Below are 24,297 nucleotides of genomic sequence, written 5' to 3'. Positions count from 1 at the left end.
CTGGTGACCCCAGACATCGAGCCGGAGCCAATATAGGACCCCTGCTGTAGAGCAAACATGGGCAAAAAGGAAAGGACGAAGAGGAGGGGAGGTAGAGAATGAGTTGTAGAAGAAGTTGATTGGTTTGTTACTCGCTAGAAAGTCTCCAAAAAATTGATTCTTTGTCAGGGAATTAAAGTGGTGTTTCGTTTCAGCAAATTAACTATTTTATTTCATTATTTTTAAAGAGAATAATTCCAAAATTCAATACAATATGTGTTAATAGAGTTATTATTAATTAGGCACTGTTTAATAAGGGTGTCAAGATACAACTATTTCTTTTCTGATGCAATACACCTATTGGAACCTAGAGCATGAATCATAGTTCATACTTTAGTTATTTTGTCGTGCAGATTGTTCAAAAATGCTTCATCACTTTTCTGGCTCCCAACAAAGGCGGAAGCTTCCCCTCTCTTTCCTGTATCTCCCCTGCTTTGCTTCTTTGTCCCCTTGTCCTTGTCTTGTCTTAACTTTCTAAGAGCCTCTTTTTTGCACTGTCCTCCGAAATCTGAAACATGGAATTGGTAATCTAGTCTCGCAAACCAATGGACAATATAGTCTCAACGAGAAGCTCAGGTTCAGGGGCACCAGCCTGTCCTGACGGAACGTTTGCTGCTGGATAAATGAGGGAATCTTGGGAGGAGTGGAGAGTTGTGTGCCATGGTGATTCATTCCGTCGAAGACATTGAAGATATCTTTCTGTTAGGAACTGTGATAATGGGTCATCTTCTAAATGGATTGAGCGTTACTCTGGACTGTCGACAAATTCAGGAAGATGATGGCAGCCCTTCAAGGAGCCCAAAGGCTGCCCGTCGTGATGGATCGGCTGGCCAGAGCTGTGGGCACTCAGTCTTCAGTGATTTCTGAATTAAAGTCGCAAATTGGATAACATCTCAGAGAAGCTTTCTCTGCAAGGCGATATTATGATCAATTTGAGAACCAGAACAGACAACTAGAACAGATAAACCATTTGTATGTGTTTGCTCGTCCTAACCAAAACAATCCTTATCTACAATGCAGTGCACTTGGGGGTGGGGTCATGCAGTAAACACCCCAGTGAGACTTTTGCAGCGAAAGACGCTCGGAATCCCTTCCCCCTTCTTCAAAGACACCTGGGATGTTGACTCTGTTCCGTGATGCCGAACAGAGCGACTTCCACGCTCACTGACAAACAGGCACCCAAAGACTACTACTACTACACAGATATGCACCACACCCACCATCACACACCTTCACCGCTTCACCCCCTGCATTTAGCAGACTATAGCCGACCATGTTTACCTTTTTCAATTGGCTTTACTAATATACAAAACCCCGTTTCCATATGAGTTGGGAAATTGTGTTAGATGTACTGTAAATATAAACGGAATACAATGATTTGCAAATCATTTTCAACCCATATTCAATTGAATATGCTACAAAGACAACATATTTGATGTTCAAACTGATAAACATTTTTTTTATGCAAATAATCATTAGAAAGGTGGTAATAAATACTGATAAACTTGAGGAATACTCATCAAACACTTATTTGGAACATCCCACAGGTGTGCCGGCTAATTGGGAACAGGTGGGTGCCATGATTGGGTATAAAAACAGCTTCCCAAGAAAGGATGGGGCGAGGTACACCCCTTTGTCCACAACTGTGTGAGCAAATAGTCAAGTAGTTCAAGAACGTTTCTCAAAGTACAATTGTAAGAAATTTAGGGATTTCAACATCTATGGTCCATAATATCATCTAAAGGTTCAGAGAATCTGGAGAAATCACTCCACGTGAGCGGCATGGCCGGAAACCAACTTTGAGTGACCGTGACCTTCGATCCCTCAGACAGCACTGTATCAAAAACCGACATTAATCTCTAAAGGATATCACTACATGGGCTCAGGAACACTTCAGAAAACCTCTATCACTAAATACAGTTTGTCGCTACATCTGTAAGTGCAAGTTAAAGCTTTACTATGCAAAGCAAAAGCCATTTATCAACAACATCCAGAATTGCCCCCGGCTTCTCTAAGATGAACTGATGCAAAGTGGAAAAGTTGTTGTTCCAAAACCGTACAGGAACAACATTTGCTGTCATCCAAGCGCCATCTTTTTCATGGACGCCCCTGCTTATTTCAGCACGACAATGCCAATCCACATTCAGCACGTGTTACAACAGCGTGGCTTCGTAAAAAAAAGAGTGCGGGTACTTTCCTGGCCCGCCTGAAGTCCAGACCCATCTCCCATCGAAAATGTGTGGCGCATTTTGAAGCGTAAAATACGACAGCGGAGACCCTGGACTGTTGAACGACTGAATCTCTACATAAAACAAGAATGGGAAATAATTCCACTTTCAAAGCTTCAACAATTAGTTTCCTCAGTTCCCAAACATTTATTGAGTGTTGTTAAAAGAAAAGGTGATGTAACACAGTGGTGAACATGACCTTTCCCAACTACTTTGGCACATGTTGCAGCCATGAAATTCTAAGTTAATTATTATTTGCAAAAAAAAAGATAAAGTTCATGAATTTGAACATTAAATATCTTGTCTTTGTAGTGCATTCAATTGAATATGGGTTGAAAAGGATTTGCAAATCATTGTATTCCGTTTATATTTACATCCAACACAATTTCCCAACTCATATGAAAACGGGGTTGTACAAGAAAATACCAACCTTGTGTGCTAATTGGATCACATTTAAACGTCAACTTAGATTTAGATTTATTGGTCCCCGTGGGGATATTCATTTTTACTGCCGTGCATTTAAACATATAGACATTGCACATCACAAAAATAACAATAAGACATCATACATGACCAACACATTTACAGGCTTTATCTGATGGGTCGGCCAGGGCTGCTTAGGGCGGCTATAGCTGCAGGGATAAGGCTTTTCCTGAGGCGGGCTGTCCAACTTTGCACAAATATACACGCACTGCATGAATGCTCATATGATGCCACCTGATATCATCCGATACTTGTTTTTTAGATGGTATCGGACCAATTTAAATATCAGATCAGGACACACTAATGCAAAGTACACAGTGGACCGAAACATGAGTTTGTCAACATAAACAGGACCGACTTAGTGAGTTCCACTGTATTGACACAATGTACGGTATGCAGCATCTAACATAACATAATCCATAAAAGCTACAATGGAAGTATTTCACATTTACCCAAGACATATGTAGGATTAACCAACCTAATGAATGATTTATTTTAAAAAAACATGAATAATTAAAAACAAAAAATCTTGCTATATGCTTTAATGATAACACAAATACCCATACATTTTGACCATATCTTGTGTCGCGATAAACAAAAATTGACACGATAAAAGGATGGTATGAAGATAACTTTTTTCAAATGTGGTTAATGCTAAATTGTGTACATAGGGAGATGTTAAAGGCCTACTGAAATGAGATTTTCTTATTCAAACGGGGATAACAGGTCCATTCTATGTGTCATCCTTGATCATTTTGCAATATTGTCATATTCCTGCTAAAAGGATTTAGTAGAGAACATCGACGATAAAGTTTTCAACTTTTGGTGCTGATAAAAAAGCCTTGCCTGTACCGGAAGTAGCAGACAATATGCGCGTGACGTCACGGGGGTGTGGAGCTCATCATATCTGGACATTGTTTTCAATCATGGCCACCAGCAGCGAGAGCGATTTGGACCGAGAAAGCGACGATTTCCCCATTAATTTGAGCGATGATGAAAGATTTGTGGAAGAGGAAAGTGAATGTGAAGGACTAGAAAAAAAAAAAAAAAAGACTATACAGTGGGAGCGATTCAGATGTTATTAGACACATTTACTAGGATAATTCTGGAAAACCCCTTTATCTGCTTATTGTGTTACTAGTGTTTTAGTGAGATTATATGGTCGTACTTGTTCAAACCTAAAGGTCGGCCTTGTACCTTTCTTCAGCACCAGTCGACGGGTGGTGGCGATGCCCATTTCTGCCCTTCGCAAGGGACCCTCTTCGAGACACGATCTTTCGAAATGATTTCTGCATAATACACTGTACTTTGTGTGTGTGGTCCAATCCAACCGTGTTCGCTTGACCGCTCTTTTCCATTGTAAAGCGTCACCGTCATCTTTCAGGAATGTAAACAATGAAACACCGGTTGTGTGTGTGTTGCTAAAGGCGGCCGCAATACACCGCTTCCCACCTACAGCTTTCTTCTTTGATGTCTTTATCGTTCTTTGAACAAATTGCAATAGATTCAGCAACACAGATGTCCAAAATACTGTGGAATTATGCGATGAAAACAGACGACTTATAGCTGGGAACGATGCTGGAACCAAATGTCTTCTACAATGCGTGACGTCATGCAAATGCATCATCATACCGAGACGTTTCAGCAGGTTTTTGCGGCGCAACATTTAAAATTGCAATTTAGTCAACTAACCCGGCCGTATTGGCATGTGTTGCAATGTTAAAATTTCATCATTGATATATAAACTATCAGACTGCGTGGTCGGTAGTAGTGGGTTTCAGAAGGCCCTTAAAAGACCTATTGGCTTGCGATTTACTGGTACGGCAACATTTAAAAAAAAAAAAAAGCATGGGCTTTTTTTTAGGACGGTGTTCAAAAACAAGAATAAAATAAAATTAAGGGTATTTTACTTGAATTAAGCAAAATTGTCTGCTAATAGAACAAGAACATTTGGCTTGTCAAGACTTTCCAAAACAAGTAAAATTAGCTAACCTCAATGAACCCAAGAATACCTTAAAATAAGTATTTTCTCACTAATAACAAGTGCATTACTATATGAAGACATATTTTCTATTTTTTCATTGAAAATAAAACAGCAAAGTCCATTTGGCTGTCATCTGTTTTAATACGAGACACAATTGTGTCAAAGTCATGATTTTTTTTCCCATGCTTGAAATAAGAAATTCTTACTTTGAAAAAGCAGTGAGTGTTGATGACACAGCTTTGCAACAGTTGATATTCTAATTTCAAGCATGTTTTACTCAATATAGGTCATCAAATCTCAGCAACAAGCTGTAATATCTTACTGAGATCATTTAGGACTAAAAACCTTAAAACAAGTAAAACACTCGAACATAAAATCTGCTTAGTGAGAAGAATTATCTTATCAGACAAAAAATAAGCAAATATCACCCTTATTTGAGATATTTAATTACATTTCAGTTTTTGCAGTGTAATGTGCAGAAATCTAATCAACCTAAGCGAGAGGGAGAGTCGGTGAGGTAACAGCGGTTTCTGATGATTAAAATCAGTGTGCGTGATGACCTTTGGTGTGGCCCAGCTCATGCATAAAGAAAAAGCTTGGGTCATACCTTCTTACATATAAATGAGCCACCAACCCAGGTGACCCAAGTCATTCTCCAAAGAGGTCGAGATGAAGACCCGCTGGGCACATGTGATTGAACTGAGGGATCGCTACGTCGGTTATAACGTTAAACGTTAGGAAGTTTTATGAGGACTGTTTTTAAAGACATGCTCATTGATACAAAAATGCTGCACTTTGTAAAGATGTCCCGGAGAGTTGCATGAATTCAAGGAGGGGGCATGTCTTGACAGAACACCGTCTCCAATTTGAGAGCAAGCTACAACGGATGTGTCGTCTATCCACAGTGTGAAGCCGCTTCTCAGTTACCAATTCTTACCACCGTTGCAGAAAATAAATAATGTTTATTCCATGTACCATTATCACTGGAGGATACTAGGAAAATAAATGGCTAATAATGTTACACACACACACACACCGACCGCTAAAACTTTAATGTAAATGTCGATACTATCGATACCTAGTATAGTATCAGTATATAATAGAGTGATTCTATTATTGTTTTTTTTTCCTCATTATTACAAAAAAAAACTGTTTTGGTAATTACTGTTATTGTTTACAAACTAAGGGAGTAAGTGTCTGTATACAGGAAGGCTTTTGTGAAGTGAATTATATTTATATAGCGCTTTTCTTGAGTGATTCAAAGCGCTTTACATAGTGCAGGGGTCGGCAACCCGCGCCTCCAGAGCCGCATGCGGCTCTTTGATCACTCTGATGTGGCTCAGCTGCATATTTGCCGACACCCCCGATTTTTCCAGGGATTTCAGTGCCTCTCCCAGGATAAGCTTTCTCCGATTTTCACCCTGACAACAATATAGAGGGTGTGCCGTGATGGCAACGCCTTTAACGTCCTCTTAAACATGTCGTCGCACCCGCTTTTTCATCGTTCTATCTGCGTGCTGACCTCTCAACCATTTCCTCACTCCCGCTTTTACCCAGTGCTACCTGCGTGCCAGCCGGTCACATGTAGTATGTGATGTGGTCTTTGTTAATACATGTCAGTGACTGCAAGGCATACTTGTTCAACACCCATACAGGTCACACGGAGGGTTGTGATATAAACTACTTTAACACTCTTACTAATATGCACCACACTGTGAACCCACACCAAACAAGAATGACAAACACATTTCGGGAGAACATCCTAACCGTAACACAACATAAACACAACAGAACAAATACCCTGAACCCTAACCCTGACTGGGCTGGCAAGCTGATTGCACAGGTTATAGAGGGCGCTATTAGTAGTGCCAGGATATCACGCTTTTATTATTATTGTCTGGGAGAGAATAAGCTGATATTCGAGAGAATAGTCACTCTGAAATTCGGTAGTCTCCCGGAAGGATTGGGAGGGTTGTCAAGTGTGATGCTGTCAAGATGCATTCATACAAAACTCCCGGGCCGCACTAACATTACATTTTCATATTAATTTGCGGGCCGGGTGTCTGAGACCCCTGGTTTATACATAGCGCACAAAGCCAAAAAAAAATAACTCTGTATGTAGTGTTGTTTCATTATTAATTTCAAAATAGTTTAGTGGCTCCCATTGTTTTCTTTATTTTGTAAAACGGGTCAAAATGGCTCTTTGAGTGGTAAAGGTTGCCGACCCCTGACAGTGAAACCCAGTATCTAAGTTACATTTTTAAACCAATGTGGGTGGCACTGGGAGCAGGTGGGTAAAGTGTCTTGCCCGAGGTCACAACGGCAGTGACTAGGATGGCAGAAGCGGGGATCGAACCTCGAACCCTCAATTTGCTGGCACGGCCACTCTACCAACAAAGCACAAATTATTTAAATAGTAGCTTTTGCTTTTGTTTAGTCATTGTGCACTGGCAATTTATTTTGTTCAAAAATTGTATGGAGCATACAATACCGCAATATTTAATACATCGTCTGTTTTAAAACTGTCATGTCCTGGTGATCATGTTTAGTTTGGCTATGTTCTGTTTGGTTTTTGCACTCTGTCAGTTCCTGTTTTTTCACTCCCTGCTTTGTTTCCATGACAACCCATTAGTTTTCACCTGTCCTCATGTCACACATTTGATTCATTTGGACTCGCGCACCTGTTGTTAATCACGTCACCTCTATTTGAGCCTGTAGTTGCCAGGCAGTCAAACGGACGACATCACCCTCTACACACCCTTGTTATTCAAGCTGATGATCCTTGCTGCTCTTTTTCACTCTCTTTTCTCGTTCCAAGTTTTCTTTATTTATGCCATAGTTTGCAAGTTTTGTTTTATGTCCATAGTTTTGCATTTGTGGTAGTTTTGTTTTCTTAGCCAAATTTTGAACCTCTGCTGAGAGCGCCTTTTGTTTGTTCCTTTTTTTCGAGTTAAGATTAAAATCATGTTTTTACCTTCACGCCATGTCCGATCCAGTTACTTTGCACCTCTGGAAAACAAATTGCACCATTGTCACTATTAGTCAATTCTAAATGTAATCAGATGTGTTTTATTGAGGTGTGTGAACATATTTTGTTAGCTACTTGGAATAAAACATTTATTATTTCTATAATCTATTGGTAAAGTCACAAATAGGGACTCAAATTGGATCCAATATGAGGCCAAAAATTCGGACAAAAAATGCTATTTCAGTCAGGATTGGATTGAAAATAGGTTTGAGTTTATGGTCATGCAACATTTAAAGAATTTTGGGAAAGCTTATTTTCAATAAAATCAGTCACTAGTCTGCCAAATGCTTATTACAGGAGGTGAGGCTTGGGGTGATTTTACTTTGTTTTCTGGTGAAATGGCTTATCAACATTCAGACCACATTCTCTTGCTCTTTAAATCTTTGTAAGTGACTTATTTATTCAACACTCCAGCCATTGTCACCCTGTTGAAGGCTGTAATCCTCTCTGACCCTCTTTGCCACATGCACCTGTCACCTCGGCATTGCATGTTTGACATTAAGTAATTGCCTGCTAGCCAACAGACTTTTCCCTCTGCTAATTCCCAGCCAGCGCCTATTCAACCTATTCAACGTGTTGTTCTCCCATCATCAAGCCAACCTTCAAATCTGTCATTAGTGGGATAATTGTGTGTTGCTAATGCTCCCCAAGAATATGGCCTTTCACCCTAGTATCGTCCATCTATCTTCTTCCGAATCCTTCAGTAATTATGGAAATTAGAAACCTGGTCATCTTTCTCTTTGTTTTTATTTTAAGTTTCCCAATGCAATGTACATTGCAAGTGGTATCTACATAATACACTTGACACACCCATCCATCCATCCATTTCCTACCGATTGTCCCTTTTGGGGTCGCGGGCGGCGCTTGTGCCTATGTCAGCTGCATTCGGGCAAAAGGCTGGGTACACCCTGGACGAGTCGCCACCTCATCACAGGGCCAACACAGATAGACAGACGACATTCACACTGACATTCACACACTAGGGCCAATCAACCTATACCCAGGTGCATGTCTTTGGAAGTGGGAGGAAGCCGGAGTACCCGGAGAAAACCCACAGTCACGGGGAGGACATGCAAACGCCACACAGAAAGATCCCGAGCCCGGGATTGAACTCAGGACCTTCGTATTCAAACATTACAAATATAATATAAACACAACAATTATCAAAAATTACACCATAGCCGAAATCAAGCCAACATAACTACACATTTAAGCAATTGGAACATGGTAGATGTAACCATAAAATCAAGTTGATTAATCAAATGGAGAAACACCCATTTTTACAATGGAGTTAATAGTGCGTATCGTGCCGTCAACCCATTGTGAATGCTGCTCACTCTAACCCACGCAGTCACGGAACAACATGCAAACTCCACACAGAAAGATCCCGAGCCCGGGATTGAACTCAGGACCTTCGTTTTCAAACATTACAAATGTAATATAAACACAACAATTATCCAAAATGACACCATAGCCGCAATCAAGGCAACATAACAACACACTTAACCAATGTGAACATGGTAGATGTAAGCATAAAATCAAATTGAATAATCACATGTAGAAACACACATTTTTACAATGGAGTTAATGGTGCGCATTGTGCGGTCGACCCATTGTGAGTGCTGCTCACTCTAACCCACGCAGTCACGGGGAGAACATGCAAACTCCACACAGAAAGATCCCGAGCCCGGGATTGAACTCAGGACATTCGTATTCAAACATTACAAATATAATATTAACACAACAATTATCAAAAATGACACCATAGCCGAAATCAAGGCAACATAACTACACATTTAACCAATGCGAACATGGTAGATGTAAGCATAAAATCAAGTTGAACAATCAAATGTAGAAACACACATTTTTACAATGGAGTAAATGGTGTGCATCGTGCCGTCAACCCATTGTGAGTGCTGCTCACTCCAACCCACGCGGTCACAGAAAGATCCTGAGCCTGGGATTGAACCCAGGACTACTCAGGACCTTCGTATTGTGAGGCCGATGCACTAACCCTTTTAGCACCGTGCTGCCCTTGACAAACCCAGACCCTTATCAATACCATACTATATAATGACTAGGGGTATCTCGATCCGATATCTGCAACAAAAAAACGACAAGTATTGGATTATATTGGCTTCCATCTGACATCTCTGATATAAGCCAAGAAGTAGCTCTTGGTTTCAAGAAGGTTGGTGACCCCTGATCTAGAATAATCTCTTTCCGCAATACCTCTCCTTTTAGTCTATTACTAAAGGCCACTATGCTGGTGATTGATAGCAATTATTGTGGACGTCAATTCCAGCAAGTGATTGCCCGATACATAAGTCTTTTTCAAAACATCACTTTTGGGTTTAAGACTAGGCTGGTACCATAGTTGTGATTGTCACTAGCAAGCAACAGCTGAGAATACAGATATGAAGGTTTACGGTAGAGATGCGCGGTTTGCGGTCTCATCCGCGGAGTCCGCGGATAAACCGCGGGTCGAGCGGGTGACATGACGAAAAAATAGATTTTAAATAGATTCGGGCGGGTGGCGGTTGAACCATTTGGAAATGTATGATATATATACATGGTTCAGAGATCGGCAACTTTTACCGTTCAAAGAGCCATTTTGGACCCGTGTCACAAAGCGAAGAAGACAGTTGACGTAAACATTCTCAAGTAGTCACCCAGTTAATAAGTATTAGGGCGTGCTATCAAGCCTTTGCCTTTGACGCCTTCTACAACATGTACAATTTACTTGCAGGTCCAGCAATATGTTGTGTGTGGCTTCCACTGACACACGCACACGACTGCAAGGCATACTGGGTGACACAGTACACTAATGGTTGTGATATAAACAATTTTAACACTCTTACTAATATGCGCCACGCTGTCAAGCCACACCAAACAAGAATGACAAACACATTTCGGGAGAACATCCTCACAGTAACACAACATAAACGCAACACAACAAATACCCAGAATCCTTTGCATCCATGACCATTCCTGACTATGTTATACTCCCCACTGGTGTGGCTTCACAGTGTGACGCATATTAGTAAGAGTGTTAAAATTGTTTATATCACAACCATTAGTGTACTCTGTATCACCCAGTATGCCCTTCAATCTCGTACGTGTGTTTGAGGAAGCTGCATACAGCATGTTGCTGGACTGGCAAATGGTTCGTACATGTTGTTGAAGGTGTCAAAAGCAATGGCTTCACAGCACGCCCTTATTCCCGTTATCTGAATGTGCACCGTCGGATATTCGCGAGAAACGTTAGCGGCTCCCATTGCCTTCTTCACTTTGTGACACGGGTCAAACTAGCCCTTTTAGTGGTAAAGGTCGCTACTCCGGATATATAACAACGGGCGGGCAGTTGCGGTTCTGATAAAATGTTGGTGCGGGTGGATGACGACTTTAGTTATGCGGTTGCGAATGATATAATTGCCGATCCGCGCATCTCTTGTTTACGGTATGTATAGATGTTTTTTTTTTTTTTTTAAAGAATCAAACTACACGCTAGTCTTTCACCAACTTTCATCCATGACAATTCATGATGCATGATCTCAATGCCGGTCCTAAATGAGCAATGGAGAGTTAGTCTGGCAGCTCTGTTTTGGGTAAGCTGGATTTTATTTAGATCTTGTTTAGATGCATTAGACCAGATTGCTGGGCAGTAGTCAATATGTGACAATACAAGGTATTGTATTACTTGCTTTGTAGTTGTATTAGTTAAAAAATAGGCATTTCTTCTTATGATTGAAATGCTTCTGCTCATTTTTGTTACATTTTTTTTAATGTGAGTGGCCCAAGATAGTCTTTCATCTGTTGTAACTCTCAGCAACCAGGCCTCTTTAACTTGTTCAATATGAACTCCGTTCGGAGAAACATTCAATATGCGTTCCTTTCTCTGAGCATGTTTTGAGCAAATAGCAAGACATTTTGTTTCGGAAATATTAAGGTTCTTCTTATTTTCTGTAACCCATTTTGAAATCTGCATGACCTCGACTTGTAGTATACTGCTCAAGTATTCCCTTAATTTGAAAACCATACATACAGTCCCATCAACATTACTCAATTGCCCAGTGACTGAGTTACATAACATACGTAAGGCAAAAAAAATAAAAGTTTACTTAATTGTAATTTTAAATTTCGCGCCAAAATATCCTGCTGAAACGTTCTCGGTATGATGACGCGTGACGTCACGGATTGTCGAGGACATTTTGTTCCAGCATCGTTCCCAGCTATTAGCTTGTCTGTTTTCATTGCGAAATTCCACAGTATTCTGGACATCTGAGTTGCTGAATCTATTGCAATTTGTTCAATGGACAATGGAGACATCAAAGAAGAAAGCTGTAGGTGGGAAGCGGTGTATTGCGGCTGGCTTTAGCAACACAAACACAGCCGGTGTTTCATTGTTCACATTCCCGAAAGATGACAGTCAAGCTTTACTATGGATCAGAGATGTCAAGCGAACACGGTTGGATTGGACCACACACACACAAAGTACAGTGTATTATGCAGCGATCATTTCGAAAGATCATGTTTCGAAGCGGGTCTTTTGTGAAGGGCAGTGATGGGCATCGCCACCACCCGTCGACTGGTGCCGAAGAACGTTGCGGGTCCGACCTTCAGGTTGTACAGGTGTAGTGAGTCTTATTCTGCGTTGTGTATTATTTTTTTTTAAGTAAGAGACACTCCACCATTCAGTCATTTCATCATTTATTGGCCACCTGTTTTGGAAACACGAAACATAAACAGGTCTCTACTTTTCTGGTGGAGTGATACCTCATCAGCAAAAGTCCGATAGAAGAGGAAATAAACAACATTCATTCATACAAAAATAATAATTTAAATTACATAAAAACGTTTTATCACAAAAAAATAAATAATAATACACAACTCCACATAACAGTTTTGGAAACACGAAACACATAAACAGGTCTCTACTTTTCTGGCGGAGTGATACCTGCGTAAATACCATGTGTAATTATGACCAAACATTTCAAACATTCGACGCTCTAATCCTTACTTAACAAAATTGTGCATAAAAAAATACTTAAACTAACACATCACTTATACCTACAACATTCATGTTTTAACTTTTAAAGTATTATGGGAGTTTAGAAATAATATATACACAAGAAACAAAGAGCAATGAAGAACTATTACCTCATCAGCAAAAGTCCGATAGAGGAGGAAGTAAATATCCGAAAAAAACGCAGAGTCACTTCCTGCACCGGACATCCGGTTCTTCAAAATAAAACCGATACTTCAAAATAAAACATAACACCCTGTCTCGTTCATAACATAGCGCAACAACATCACGCTATTACACAGGTACGGCCATATAATCCCACTAAAACACTAGTGACACAATAAACAGATAAATGATTTTCCAGAATCATCCTAGCAAATATGTCTAATAATCTGAATCGCTCCCACTGCCCTCGTCTTTTTTTTTTTTCTAGTCCTTCACTCTCACTTTCCTCATCCACAAATCTTTCATCCTCGCTCAAATTAATGGAGAAATCATCGCTTTCTCGGTCCGAATCGCTCTCGCTGCTGGTGGCCATGATTGTAAACAATGTTCAGATGTGAGGAGCTCCACAACCCGTGACTACACGCGCGCATCGTCTGCTACTTCCGGTACGGGCAAGGCTTTTTTTATTAGCGACCAAAAGTTGCGAACTTTATCGTCGATGTTCTCTACTAAAATATGGAGATATCGCGAAATGATCAAGTATGACACATATAATGGACCTTCTATCCCCGTTTAAATAAGAACATCTCATTTCAGTAGGCCTTTAAACAAGAAGTTGCCACTATAAAAAGGCATGTGCAGCAGCATCACCACCCACACTGTGTGGGGAAGTGACGCATGGTTTCAGGGGGCCCACGATGCCTTCACTCACTCCTGCCTTCCTAAACACACACACACACACACACACACACACGGTTATGGAAGTGCACACTCAACACACCCACCGCTAAACCAAACCTGACTAGTTGACGTTTCTGTACAGTGAAGCACTTCCTGTAATGGCCCCGGCCTCATCTTCTGTCTCCCCTGGAGTGGACTTGTCTTGGCCCAGTTGCCTCGGGAGCCTGACAATATACCGCGAGGGAGAGAGCCAGAGAACTCAATAAAGATGCTGCTGTTTCTTTCATAGTCATCTCTTCTGTTCTCCAAACTGACTGATGGAGGTTGGAGCTATCCATTACAATCACTAGCCTCTTTTGTCTGTGCTGGCATGTGTCTTTTTTATGTCTCAAAGCAAAATAATGCACCCATCCAAGCCCAAAATAACTTTTTTTGTCTGTATTATATTAATTAACAAACATAACATTACAGTACATATTGAATTACTCCAAATACTTGTCCAATGTTTCACAGAAAATTGAACGTTCTAATGTTACCACTGAGATCTCTTGGCTTTGTTTTAATTAGGTCCCTGATTGCAAGAGTAAAAGCCGTTATACTGATCATTGATCAGATACACGTGTTCTGGTTTTGTGGATTTGGATGCATGGACCCGTTTCCAGTGAAGGTTGGACTCCGCCAACACTGCAAAAAGTCAGTCTTCAAAAACAAGAAAAAAAAAATACAAAAATGAGGGGTATTTTACTTGAACTAAGCAAAATTATCTGCCAATAGAACAAGAACATTTGGCTTGTCAAGACTTTCCAAAACAAGTAAAATTAGCTAACCTCAATGAATCAAAAATACCTTAAAATAAGTATATTCTCACTAATAACAAGTGCACTTTTCTTGGGAGAAATAAAAAAATTCATTTTTGCTCAATATGTTGAAAAATATTCTTAAATTAAGTAAATGCTATGGCATTATCTTGACATAAAGAAAGAAATTATTACTTTGAAAAAGTACTTTTATACTTGTGGGTGTTGTTGACACAGCTTTGCAGAAGTTGATATTCTAGTTTCAAGCATTTTTTACTCAATATAGGTCATGATATCTCAGTAACAACCTGTAATATCTTACTGAGATCATTTAGGACCCAAACCCTTAAAACAAGAAAAACACTAACATAAAATCTGCTTAGTGAGAATAATTATCTTATCAGGCATAAAATAAGCAAATATCACCCTTATTTGAGATATTTAATCTTACTTAGATTTCAGTTTTTGCAGTGAAGGCTGCCCTTTGTCACCGTTTCTGTTCATAACTTTTATGGACAGAATTTCTCTGCTCAGTCAGGGTTTTGAGGGAATCCGGTTTGATGGCTGCAGGATTAGGTCTCTGCTTTTTGGTCCTGATGGCTTCATCTATCTCTCACTTGATTGGTTCGCAGCCTAGTGTGAAGCGACTGGTTGTCTATGGCTCTCGCCCAGAAAAGGGAGGAGTGCCATTTCCGGGTTGGTGAGGAGATGGCAAGTACCTTGGATTCTTGTTCACGAGTGAGGTAAGAGTGGATCTTGAGATCAACAGACGGATCAGTACGGCCAAGCAGGGGCGTAATGGGTCCCATTTTTATAGTCTTTGGTATGACACGGCCGGGATTTGAACTCCCAACCGCCTGATTTCAGGGCGGATGTGCGAAAGGCATGTTTCGCATGTTGTTTCCTAATAGTTCACTTCTGCGGTCAGGAAATCATGACGTTCTAATGTTACCACTGAGATCTCTTGGCTTTGTTTTAATTCGGTCCCTGATTGCAAGAGTAAAAGCTGTTATACTGATCATTGATCAGACACACATGTTCTTGTTTTGTGGATTTGGATGCATATTATAATAATAACAGTAAGTCAGACCCGTTTCCAGTGAGGGTTGGACTCCGCCAATGCTGCCCTTTGTCACCGATTCTGTTCATAGCTTTTATGGACATAATTTCTCTGCACAGTAAGGGTGTTGAGGGGATCCGGTTTGGTGGCTGCAGGATTAGGTCTCTGCATTTTGGTCCTGATGGCTTCATCTGGCCAGGATCTTCAGCTCTCACTGGATTGGTTCGCAGCCAAGTGTGAAGCGACTGGGATGGGAATCAGCACCTCCATGTCCAAGTCTATGGTTCTCGCCCGGAAAAGGTTGGTGAGGAGATGGCAAGTACCTCGGAGTCTTGTTCACGAGTGAGTGAAGAGTGGATCGTGAGATCGGTACGGCCAAGCAGGGAGTTAATGGGTCCCGTTTTTTATAGTCTTTGGTATGACGCGGTTGGGGTTTGAACTCGCAACCTAGTGATCTTAGGGCGGGTTTGCGAAAGGCATATTTTGCATGTTGTTTCCTAATAGTTCACTTCTGCGGACAGGAAATGATGACAGTTTGCTGTCAACCTCAACCTAAAACATTTTTGTCATATTTTCCATCCAATTCTCTCTTTAAATCTTTTGGATCTCGTTTGTTCTTAATATCAACAGCAATCATCCATCTTTTTGCCCGACAAGCGTTCTAATTGGCCGTTTAGCTCAAGGTGATGACAGCTTTTCAAATAAAGCCTTCGAACAGAATATGCTCAAGGGCTGCCAATGAGATGTCAGCTTTTGTTAAGGATTTCACTTTCCTGTTCAACGTTTACTCTGAGAAGACAATCCTTACATAGTAATCTATCCATCCATTATATGTTGGACTAATTACAATATAAAACAGCCATTTTGACAAATCCAGGGACAGTTCAGCGTATTACCCAGCTCTTTTGGTAACAGTCCGTATTTGTATTTTTGTGGCTATCTGGATGTACTGTAAATGATACCCTTGCAATGTCAAGAGTGCCGATGCAACATATCCCTTTCGGAACGGTGCAAAGTGAGGAAGGTTGGAGGGTTGGCTGTGTAACAACCGTCATTTAGCTGGGATGGCTATCTAGAGAGGGTGAGCGGTGATGGGGCTAGTGTATCTATGATTAGATTTCCCCAGTGTTACCATTCTCCACTATCCCCGCTATCTATCTTTGTGCCTCTTTTCCCTTGTCATCTTTTCGGTATCTCGCAAGCAATTCAAAAGGGAAACCAGTCAGGAAGCAGGATACCGTCATTCAAAAATGCTTTGATCAGTGAGTACAAACATCGTAAAATATACATTTGGCGCTTGAGCCTTTTCCCAACAAAAACTGTCAAAGCACATCGCTAAGAGCTGCCAAAATGTCTCTCACTTTCTGCCTTGCAGCGTCATTGTCAATCTCCTAACCGTCCCTTTTGCAATATTCATGCTCATATCTGCGTAAACCCTGTGTCTCTATGCTGAGGCACAGGGTAATCAGTTAAACTGATTATGCCTCTGATAGAATTAAATAATTCCAGTAAGTGAATATCATAATATGAGTAGTAGTTGTGGGGGAGGGTGGAGCTCCCCAAAGCATTCGCGACAGCGGCCAATCATCAGGTATTGCCCAACCGCTCAGAAGGAGAGGCGTTGAAGGGACTTTATCACCAGTATTGAGGTCTGAAATGAATGACACGTGCATTAAGATTATTACAGTGGGACCTCGATTTGCGTACTGGTTCTTAAACAGGGTCCGTAAATAGAAAAGTTTGTATAGTGAAACAAATGTCTCCAAAAGAAACAATATAAACATGAATAATTGGTTTCAGCTTTGACAAAAGTCCATATTTTAGTAAAGATGTGTACAAACCCCATTTCCATATGAGTTGGGAAATTGTGTTAGATGTAAATACAAACAGAATACAATGATTTGCAAATCCTTTTCAACCCATATTCAGTTGAATGCACTACAAAGACAAGATATTTGATGTTCAAACTCATAAACTTTATTATTTTTTTGCAAATAATAATTAACTTAGACTTACATGGCTGCAACACGTGCCAAAGTAGTTGGGAAAGGGCATGTTCACCACTGTGTTACATCACCTTTTCTTTTAACAACACTCAATAAACGTTTGGGAAATGAGGAAACTAATTATTGAAGCTTTCAAAGTGGAATTCTTTCCAATTCTTTTTTTATGTAGAGCTTCAGTCGTTCAACAGTCCGGGTTCTCCGCTGTCGTATTTTACGCTTCATAATGCGCCGCACATTTTCGATGGTAGACAGGTCTGAACTGCAGGCGGGCCAGGAAAGAACTCGCACTCTTTTACTATGAAACCACGCTGTTGTAACACGTGGCTTGGCTTTGTCTTGCTGAAATAAGCAGGAGCCTCCATGTTAACGTTGCTTGGATGGCAGCATATGTTGCTCCAAAACCGGTATGGACCATTCAGCATTAATGGTGCCTTCACAGATGTGTAAGTTACCCATGCCTTGGCCACTAATACACCCCCATACCATCACTGATGCTGGCTTTTGAACTTTGCGCCTATAACAATCCGGATGGTTATTTTCCTCTTTGTTCCGGAGGAGACCATGTCCACAGCTTCCAAATATAATTTGAAATGTGGACTCATCAGACCACAGAACACCTTTCCACTTTGCATCAGTCCATCTTAGATGAGGTCGGGCCAACTGTAGTTACTGACAGTGGTTTTATGAAGTGTTCCTGAGCCCATGTGGTGATATCCTTTACACACTGATGTCTGTTTTTGATGCAGTACCACCTGAGGGATCAACAGTCCGTAATATAATCGCTGACGTGGAGTTTTTTTCGAGATTCTCTGAACCCTTCGATGATTTTATGGACCGTAGATGGTAAAACCCCTAAATACCGTGCAATAGCTCGTTGAGAAATGTTGTTCTAAAACTGTTCGACAATTTGTTTACAAATTGGTGACCCTCGCCCCATCATTGTTTGTGAATTACTTAGCATTTCATAGAAGCTGCTTTTTTACCCAAACATGGCACACACCTGTTCCCAATTAGCCTGCACACCTGTGGGGTGTTCCAAATAAGTGTTTGATGAGAATTCCTCAACTTTATCAGTATTTATTGCCACCTTTACCAACTTCTTTGTCACGTGTTGCTGGCATCAAATTCTAAAGTTAATGATTTGCAAAAAAAATAAAAAATGTTTATTAGTTTGAACATCAAATATATTGTCTTCGTAGCATATTCAACTGAATATGGGTTAAAAATAATTTGCAAATCATTGTATTCCGTTTATATTTTTATCTAACACAATTTCCCAACTCATATGGAAACGGGGTTTGTACATTTTGAAAACAATATAAAGCTATCCAAGACTGTATATCAAACAAACAGGGCAACAAGGTGATGGATCAACTTTCTAGGTAATAACAAAACCAAAACAACAACTAGCTAACCTGTCCTCCTCGGAGGCAGCGGCCCTGCCGACACACACCCACACTGTCACTACTATCTCTGTAGTGCACTCAGTTTTAAATCACAAAATTCCTCAACTTTAAAGGCCTACTGAAATGAGATGTTCTTATTTAAACGGGGATAGCAGGTCCATTCTATGTGTCATACTTGATCATTTCACGATATTGCCATATTTTTGCTGAAAGGATTTAGTAGAGAACATCGACGATAAAGTTTGCAACTTTTGGTCGCTAATAAAAAAGCCTTGCCTGTACCGGAAGTAGCAGACGATGTGAGCGTGACGTCACGGGTTGTAGGGCTTCTCACATCCTCACATTGTTTAGAATCATAGCCACCAGCAGCAAGTGCAATTCGGACTGAGAAAGCGACGATTTCCCCATTAATTTGAGCGAGGATGAAAGATTCGTGGATGAGGAAATTTAGAGTGAAAGACTAGAAAAAAAGAGAAAAAAAGGCGATTGCAGTGGGAGCGATTCAGATGTTGTTAGACACATTTACTAGGATACGTCTGGAAAATCTCTTATCTCCTAGTGTTTTAGTGAGATTAAATAGTACCTGAAAGTCGGAGGGGTGTGTTGACGCGAGAGTCTCTGAGGGAAGTCACGGCAGCTGCAGCAGGACGGTAAGAGGCGACTTATTACCACCATTTTCTCACCGAAAACTGACTGTTGACATGTAGTCGGGATCCATGTTCGCTTGACCGCTCTGACCCATAGTAAAGCTTCATCTTCGGGAATTTTAAACAAGGAAAGACCAGCTGTGTTTTTGTGGCTAAAAGCTAAAAGCTTCCCACCTCCATCTTTCTACTTTGACGTCTCCATTATTAATTGAACAAATTGCAAAATATTCAGCAACACAGATGTCCAGAATACTGTGTAATTATGCGATTAAAGCAGACTACTTATAGCTTGGATCGGGCTGGAAAATAATGTCCGCTACAACCCGAGACGTCAAACGCGAGCGTCATCATAGCGCGACGTTTTCAACACGACACTTACCGGGAAATCAAAAATTGCAATTTAGTTAACTAAAAAGGCTGTATCGGCATGTGTTGCAATGTTAATATTTCATCATTGATATACAAACTATCAGACTGCGTGGTCGGTAGTAGTGGGTTCAGTAGGCCTTTAAAAGCCAGGTCAATTAAATATTTAGAAATACAAAATAAATTCACTTTACCTTGGTTTGTAGCAAAAGGGAGGGGGAAAGGGCGGAGGTAGGGTCGACAAGGCTGTGGACACGACTTGCATGTTTCAAACTGCACATTACTTTTTTTTTTTAACTCATAATGTGATAGCAATGCTAAATAAATGCTATAAAACGTCTGAAAAAACATTTAAAAAGTACACCACTCAGTTAACGACAGCATTGCTGTGCTGAGTGAATGAGCCCCAGGGACCAATGTTCTCTGTAATTTTGCATGTGTCTGAGCAAACGCACAAGCTCCCTGAGCATTGCTCGGACAACATGTGAACAACATCAGACGTGCACAACGTTGCCACGACACGTCACTCCTGTCTCAAAGCTGACATAACAAGTTAAATGTTTTGTTATGATAATCCAATTACAGCAGTCATTTCCCTTGTATTATTTTCTAATAAACGTAATTCGGCACACTGACAATGAAAATATACTTTTTTTTTATGAGTTGTATGTTGAATGCCAGGGTGGGGGTACGGCTGCGGAATAATTTGAGATTTGTACCCCCTTCTAAGATTACATTTTGTTCAACGTAAAGGCCTACTGAAATGAGATTTTCTTATTTAAACGGGGATAGCAGGTCCATTCTATGTGTCATACTTGATCGTTTCGCGATATTGCCATATTTTTGCTGAAAGGATTTAGTAGAGAACATCCACGATAAAGTTCGCAACTTTTGGTCACTAATAAAAAAACCTTGCCTGTACCGGAAGTAGCAGACGATGATGTCCCAAGGGTGAGGGCTCTTCACATCCTCACATTGTTTATAATGTGAGCCTCCAGCATCAAGAGCTATTCGGACCGAGAAAACGACAATTTCCCCATTAATTTGAGCGAGGATGAAAGATTAGTGGATGAGGATATTGATAGTGAAGAACTAGAAAAAATAAATAAATAAATAAAGTAAAAAAAAAAAAATCTGTATGGATTGGGAGCGAATCAGATGTTTTTAGACACATTTACTTGGATAATTCTGGGAAATGCCTTATCTTTCCATTGTTTTAGTGAGTTAAATAGTACCTGATAGTCGGAGGGGTGTTTCCATGGGTGTTTTGACGCCAGTGTCCGAGAGAAGTCACGGCAGCTGCATGGACGGCGCAAGCTCCGCTGATCTCCGGTAAGAGGCGACTTTTTACCACAATTTTCTCACCGAAACCTGCCGGTTGACGAGTGGTCGGGAACCATGTTCGCTTGACCGCTCTGATCCATAGTAAAGCTTCACCTCTGGGAAATTTAAAGAAGGAAACACCGTGTGTTTGTGTGGCTAAAGGCTAAAGCTTCCCACCTCCATCTTTATACTCTGACTTCTCCATTATTAATTGAACAAATTGCAAAAGATTCAGCAACACAGATGTCCAAATTACTGTGTAATTGCACGATGAAAAGAGAGCACTTTTAGCCGTGTGTGGTGCTGGGCTAATATGTCCCCTCCAACCAATAACGTCACAAACATGCGTCATCGTACGAGTCATCATTCTGCGACGATACTTGTGACTAGGCTGGCACGCTGTTTGTACAGCAGGGGTCTCAATCTCAATTTACCTGAGGGCCACTGGATGCAGAAACTGGGTGAGGCTTCGCCGCAAGAAAATATTCCTTAAAAAAATCAAACATGCACTTTTTAATGAATTCACCTTCTTTGAATGTCTTCCCCGCCCTAGCTTACCTCTTTCGCAATCTTTCCGGGAAACACACGAACATCAGTGCCCCTCCCGACAATCTCCCGGGGCAGTCGTTCTCCCGGTTTTCACCCGGACAACAATATTAAGGGCGTGCCGTGATGGCACTGCCTTTAGCGTCTTCTGCAACCTGCCGTCTCGTCCGCTTTTCTACCATACTAACAGTGTGCCGGCTGAGTCACATGTGGTATGAGGCTTCTGCAGACCCACGGAAGTTATTGCAAGACATAGTTGATCAACAGCCATACAGGTCACACTGAGGGTCACCGTATAAACAACTTTATCACTGTTACAAATATGTGCCACACTGTGAACCCACACCAAACAAGATTGACAAACACATTTTGGGAGAACATCCGCACCGTAACACAACATAAACATAACATAACCAATACCCAGAATCCCATGCAGCCCTAACTCTTCCGGGCTACAATATACACCCCCGCCCCCTCCCAACCCCGCCCCCTATTGTAGCCCTGAAGAATTAGGGCTGCATTGGATTCTGGGTATTTTTCTGGTGTGTTACGGTGCTGATGTTCTCCCAAAATTTGTTTCTCATTCTTGTTTGGTGTGGGTTCACAGTGTGGCACATATTTGTAACAGTGTTAAAGTTGTTTATACGGCCACTCTCTGTGTGACCTGTGTGGCTGTTGATCAACTATGTCTTGCAGTCGCTTACTGCTTCTACTGAAGCTAAATACAACATGTGGCCGGGTTGACACGCTGCCCCCTTAAAATTATTGTTATGGTGAAATTCGGGAGAAAGATTACCCCTGGAGAGGCAGTGAGAATTGGGAGGCCGGAAAAATCGAAGGTGTACAAGTATGACGGAAAATCCTGGGTATACAAGTATGAAGCTGTTAAGCACCATTTATGTAAAGCTCGCGGTCCGCACCAACATCAAATTATCATATTAAGGGGCGGGCCGCAAAGTAATGTCTAGCGGTCCGCGTGTTTGAGACCTCTGTTGTACAGGCACTAAAGGCAGTGTCATTACGGCACCCCCTGAACATTTTTGATTGGGTGAAAATCGACAGAAATTTGAAAAATGGTTGCCCTGAAATTCGGGACTCTCCTGGGAAAAATTGGGAGTGTTGGCAAGTATGACGCTGTTAAGCGCCATTCATGTAAAACTCGCGGGCCGCACTAACATTAAATTGTCATACCAAGGTGCGGGCCGCAATATAACGTTTCACGGGCTGCAATTGGCCCGTGGGTCGCGTGTTTGAGACCACTGCTTTAGAGGGAACCTTGCCCACCCACAATGGCTGTCCACAATTGCTAGCTGCTGGGTACACACTGGGTGGATGAAACGGTCTGTTGTTCATCATTTGAAAAGTTCGGACATTGAGGAGTTTTTAAAAATCGGATGTTCCACTGTACTTTTTCTGGGTAATGTTCGCAACAATGCTCGATACCAACATAACGTCTTTACCTGCATATCTACGTAAAATACTAACTATTTTACTATAACCATCTTTGCTAGACAACACCAAGCTTTAAGTCACTAAACACCAAACGGGGTAAGGAAATATCTGAATTAAAACACTTTTGCCCAGAAAATACAACCATGCCAATTTTTGTCCCATCATCCCATCGTCTGCGTGAATGGTGAGGACCTCAAAGCTGCTGAAAAGTTTGTCTACCTGGGTAGCACCTTGACACGCATGGGCAACATCGACGAGGAAGTCACGCATAGGATAGTGCATAGAAGGGCTGCATTCGGCGGACTCCGCAGTTTTGTCTGGGAGCGCAGAGGGCTCAGCCTACGGACAAAACTCAAGTTCTATCGTCCTGTTGTCCTACCTGCCCTGCTGTATGCCTGTGAGACCTGGACTGTATACAGCCGGCATGCTAAACAACTTAACGCCTTCCACATGAGATCCCTCAGGAAGCTGCTCAATATCAGGTGGCCGGACAAGATCCCAGACACTGAGGTCATACACAGGGCTGAGAAGGAGAGCATCTATGCCAGGGGTGTCAAACTCAAATACATAGTGGGCCAAAATTTAAAACTGAACGAAGCCGCGGGCCGTGGTTGAACAAATTAATCGTTTAATAGGGACCCAAACAAGTTTTGCATTGAATATTGACCAAGCAAGGCTTATATAACTTTATAGTGACATGCAAAATCCTGTTTTAAATAATAATAATTCAAAAATATCAATGGCATAGCAAATAAAATAAAAATACAAATTAAATGCCTCTTTTCGGCGGCGGGTTTGAGTTGGGGCGGGGTTTTGATGGTAGCGGGGGTGTATATTGTGGCATCCCGAAAGAGTTAGTGATGCAAGGGGTTCTGGGTATTTGTTCGGTTGTGTTTATCTTGTGTTTATGTTCTGTTACGGTGCGGATGTTCTCCCGAAATGTGTTTGTCATTCTTGTTTGATGTGGGTTCACAGTGTGGCGTATGGTGTAGCAGACAGTGTTAAAGTTGTTTTTACGGCCACCCTCAGTGTGACCTGTATGGCTGTTGACCAAATATGC

At 41.2% G+C, this 24,297-nt stretch overlaps 1 protein-coding gene across 9 annotated transcripts in view; it reads left to right on the top strand.

The window, feature by feature from the left end:
* The window catches only part of ptprsa (protein tyrosine phosphatase receptor type Sa), a 701,781-nt gene that overhangs the window by 399,716 nt on the left and 277,768 nt on the right, over window positions 1-24,297 (top strand). The window lies entirely within an intron of this gene.

This window comes from Nerophis ophidion, linkage group LG22 (assembly GCF_033978795.1).
Source record: "Nerophis ophidion isolate RoL-2023_Sa linkage group LG22, RoL_Noph_v1.0, whole genome shotgun sequence".
Classification (NCBI taxonomy): Eukaryota; Metazoa; Chordata; class Actinopteri; order Syngnathiformes; family Syngnathidae; genus Nerophis; species Nerophis ophidion.
The sequence above is the reverse complement of the archived record's forward strand: the minus strand, read 5'-3'. Positions and strand labels throughout refer to the sequence as shown.